General features: G+C 42.9%; 1 protein-coding gene across 8 annotated transcripts in view; it reads right to left on the bottom strand.

Moving 5' to 3' along the window:
• Positions 1–5,000, bottom strand: part of EHBP1 (EH domain binding protein 1) — a 196,298-nt gene that overhangs the window by 23,726 nt on the left and 167,572 nt on the right. The window lies entirely within an intron of this gene.

Genomic DNA, 5,000 nt, shown 5'->3' with positions numbered 1-5,000 from the left:
GAGTGTAGTGGAGCCCAGGGTGGTGGTGAACCTCAGCAGATTCCAGCTCTTCCCTTTTCCTATCTTGTCACTCCCGAGACTGACGGTGCTGGGCTGGGCCAGCACAGGGAGCCTGCAGGACCTCCGTTCTGACCTCAGGGCAGCACTGCCAGCCTGAAATAACTCCTGTGCTCCCATGAGAGCTGTGCTCAGTAAGGCAGCAGCAAGGCACTGCAATCAAGGTGAACTATGGGCCAGTGGAGAAAGGCAACAATTTTAGGAACTCTTTACTGTTCAAGATTCACCCTGAAAACAGCAAAAATTAGATAGCTGTCAAACACAGAGCTTATCTCTGCCGCAAGATTTTACGATACCGTGTTTAGCTAGTGTGGCTAATGAAGGAAAACAAACGACAAAAATAAACCCGTGAGGACTATTTAAAACAATAGATTAAGCTACCTGCATTATTTCCAATGCAATTAAACTCTACAATTAGTATACGGTAGGAAAAATACCAAAATGGTGATAGTATCGCTTATCTGGTTCTCTAGCAAAAGAAATTCACAGCCACCCCCATCGCACACCGTATGTTAACTCTTCACACTGTGGGTATGTACAACTCAGAAATATAAAATTAGATGCTTTTGAAGGACACTGAGCTCCCTCTGGTGAAGGCATAACAAGTTTATTAAGTAAGCACCACCTCTGGAAGTATAATCCCCTCTGGCTTCTTCCACGGAGTTTATTGGTTCAGTTTTCCTAACCATGAGCATCATTAGGGCAATGCAGTAATTAAGAGTTGTTAGAAAGTGAATTCTCAAACTGCAGATTAGAAAATTAAACTATTTCCTGATTACATATTAATGGAGCACAACAATAGCAGTTGCCATAAGCTTGGAAGGCAACCAAGGGATAAATCTGTGTACTTAATTACCATAAACAATGGCTGCATAGAAATGAAGTTTTATGCACATTCCCTTCTGTAATATGTCTGATATCAGTACACACTTGACAATTCTTGTTCAATTATCTCTATTATTTAATGCGCTGTGAACGGCTCTGTGTAAATAAAATTAACCACCCCAATTACTTTGAATTCATCTAGGGACAACGTAATAAAAAATGTGAAGAATTCTGTATGCCTATTAATCTAAAACATTACAGAAGCTTTCACCAGATTTTCTTGTCTATATTTATTTTGTCTACATTTATTTTAGTGCACTGCTAATTCAATTACATTTACCATCAGTGGTCAATCATCAGTAGCAGAAGGTTTTTTTTAATTATTATCTCATTAATTCTACTACTGTGTCACAAAAAGGCTCACCCATTGGTAAAGTATGGGAATCATATAGAAAATGTAAGTGTGTTTCTACTTGAATTTGGGAGCTTGTAGTTAATCAGAAAAACAATTAAAAACACTTCACACCCTACGGTCAGATAACAAAATACCTGATAACTGCTATTTTTTTCTAAAATAGTTGTTTTTGTAATTAGTGAAAAAATAGTGACCCAAAAAAGAGAGCTAAATTTAGATCAGAGGTTTGTAAAGTAGGCTTCTTTGGCTTTTACTTTAATTGTGTTATGTGATAATTCTGCATTTTAATTGGCACTTAGCCATCAAGATGATAGGCACCTTAAAGACAATGACAGAAGAATTCGTAATGGAGAAAGGCTCTACCACAGAAGTACAGACAGAACTATTTTATCCATAACAGGTTAGGCACAACATGGCAAGTACAATCCCAAAGAAAGGGAGATAATCCCACCCCTGTCATCATTTGATGTCAAGCCATTATAAGAGTGCAAGAAGGGAAATCAACACTATTAGATTATGTGATATTTATACTTGACCACACAACTCCCTCCTCTTACTTGAACCTGTGTGCTGTGTTCTCTCCGCACGCTTGCACCCACTGCACGGCATATGGTGCACGCCGCAAAGCCCTCCTGCACATGTAACTACTGCACATCTCCAGGCTGCGACAGCAAACGTGCCATCAGCTCATTCTGTGCGGTTCGAGACACTGAAACACCGACTGCCCTCACAGTTCTGTGACGTGCCAGCAAACTCCATTTCCCTGGAACAAGGTGAGATTACATTTTCATTTCCAGTGCAAAGACTGAGGTCTGAGGTACGGCACCAGCGACTTGAATTACAGGATATTAATAAAAGTGTAACTATTCAGATTCAAATGGAAATCAGCAAGCTGGTAATTTTAATAACTTTTATTTTTTCACACGTCTTAGGAAAGTGTTTCCAGTCAAATCAGGAGCAGCTGGCGCTGGAAACGCAGAGCTCTGGCTGGATCCGAGCTCCCTGCCTGACTGACGGACTCTGAACACATCAGCTCCCCTTTGGCCCCAAGCCAGGAACTCGGCTCCCCAGCCAAAAAGCTGTCTGCAGGCTGCAAAATGGCAGCACGCATGGTGGCAAGGAGCTGGGCTCTCTTCCTGCAGCCCCGTTCCCATTACATTCCTCTTTGCACAGCACTACGCAGAAAACAGCAGAGGAAGGGACACATTTGCATCTAGATCGTGCCCTAGGGACAGGACCAGAGGTCAGCTGATGTATCTTTCTGGCCTTGCTACTAGGCTAGGAAAGGAAACTGCCATCAGCCTTAAGGCCTTGATACAAGGAACCGGAGACAAAGTCCTTTCCTGTCAAAGCAATGCATGCCATGGCCTCCTGCTGACCAGCAAAAAGGAGTCCCAGAGGGTCAGGACTGCCAGGTGGCAAAGCAGTGTCCTCACTGGATGAGAAACATCCCTGGTTCGGTGCTATGAGAAAGAAGGGAGAGAGTTTTCTTCCCAGTGTGAGTCTGACACTCAGGACACGGCCAAGCACACTGCAGAAGGGCAGGGTGGCCCAGTCCCCAGCCGACATGGCAGGATGAGAAGATCTTGCTCTGCTCTCCTTGAACCCAATGGCAAAGCAATGGTTCAGTCATAAGATGAGCTTCCCAGCTCTGTGCTGCTCTGGGCTTTGCATGCTTTTGGTATATATGGAAACAAAGTTGGAAATCCCAACGCAAACGTGCTTCTACATTGGCAGGGACACAAGGCCCTGCAGACACTGGTTTGAGTGGCTCTGTGGAAGGCCTTCTGGCAGAGTGGGACAAATGGCCTCGTGAGAAATGAGTACAGCAGGCTCCTGCTTACCCAAGGTCCTCTAGAGACACAACCCCAAGCACAAAATTACAGAAGGGATTTGCCCACAAAAGCATTTTAAGTATACATCAACTAATTAGTGGTTCTTGTCCTTTACTCTCTGTTTTGAAGCTTTGAGCTGCCCATGCGACCTCCCGGTTCTTAAAGTTTACATTTTCAGAAGAAACAAGTACCAAAAGACTTTCCAGTACAATGCTGAGAGCTGGCAACATTTCTCATTTCTTGTCCTTCTGGTATGTACCAACACCTGGGGGAGGACTTTCAAAACCCCAAGATCACCATCAACAACCCTTGAGGGCTGCTGTAGCTATCGGCCTGCAGTTATTATCTCCCCTAAAACATTATTTTGTAGACCCCTGGTGGTCTGTGGCAAGCTGGTTGGACGTACGGTGTTGACTCATCCTTTCTGTTCCTAGATTCCTCTGTCAGAATCAGGAAAAACAGCTCATACTCTTATGGAAGACACTGGGACTGAGGCACAGGCTGCTTATTTGCCTATGTTAGCAATACTTCCTAAAGAGAGGTAGGGAAGAAGTGCCATCCTTACAGAGCCACTGATGAGGCACAGCCAATCCCCTGAAGCCACTCCAGTAGGCACCAGACGAGGGAAGGAGAGGAGCCTGCAGCCGGCCAGGTGAGGAGCTGAGGGAAGGGGACCACATTTGGGCACAGAACCAGGAGCTGACACAACATTTTACAGGCACAGCAAAAAGATGTTCAGAGTTTTTTCCACTGCCAAGGCTACATCACATGAAAGGCGAAGACTCCCACCTCTGCCTCCTCCATTTCCATGTAAGGAATTGCAGTTATTGCCACAAGGGTGACAAATGGGATACTGATTGGCAGGAGGGGTGGTACACAAGACAGTCTCTCTGTTGTGATCCTTAGCTAGAAAAGTTTGAGAATCCCCACTTTCAAGGCTATAAACTCAAGTAGAGGTAAGAAACTCCACTCCTTGCGTGTTTCCTCCTAAACTGCGTATTTAAGCTAAGAATGGAAACAGGATTTTTATCAAGGACTTGTCAAATCAGTCATTTTAAGTTAAATCCTCAGAAAATGATCAAGAACATAAAACTAACTTTTCTATTATGGCAGAACTGCACGGCCCCTCATTGCCAGTAAAAGAAGCAATGGGTATTCATTGGTATTCCTATTACAGCCCATACAGCTACACTGTAGAAACTGCTCTATGTGTTCCATTTTATGCAGAAAACTTAAACATTTAATCATCATCTTGGTGCTTCTGACATGAGGAACACAGCAATATTTGTCCTACTTCAAAGCACAAGAAATGCAAAACTAGAAGAAACATAAGAAACTCCTCTTAAGATGGAATAAGCAGCATAAATTAATCAGTCATGATATTAGATGTTAAAAAAACACAACTATACTACACTGACAACTCCACACGTATCTAGAGGCAGTGCTCAGAGTTCATGCAAGACTTGCAAAACGCTATAGTAGTTCCTTTGTGTGGAACGCATGTTTCACCCTTTTTCACTCCACAGAGTACAAAAGCAAGTATAGGATAATACATACATATTTTTGTTAGCTTGAGTATCTAAAGGTTATGTAATGCACTTGAAAAAGTACTTCAAAAGCTTGTAGTAGGTAAAAGTTCTACTAAACAAGCACTGATCCAGGAGAGAAAGTCTGAGTTACATTTTTTTTGAAAAATGCTGTTGAAGAGTCAAACCACCTGTGCATACAGCAAAGTAAATACGTTTAAAAAACCACCCAGATACTTGGACATGTGTGGCAAACTGATTTCAAAATACCGAACTTTAAATAAAGACTGTTCATCTGTATTTCAAAACACACCACTGGTTTGAAATCCACTGCAAGGCCTG

The sequence above is a fragment of the Centrocercus urophasianus genome, unplaced genomic scaffold (assembly GCF_019232065.1).
Source record: "Centrocercus urophasianus isolate 14NV4802_14NV808 unplaced genomic scaffold, USGS_Curo_1.0 seq_10, whole genome shotgun sequence".
Classification (NCBI taxonomy): domain Eukaryota; kingdom Metazoa; phylum Chordata; class Aves; order Galliformes; family Phasianidae; genus Centrocercus; species Centrocercus urophasianus.
This window is presented reverse-complemented; position numbering and strand designations above follow the sequence as displayed.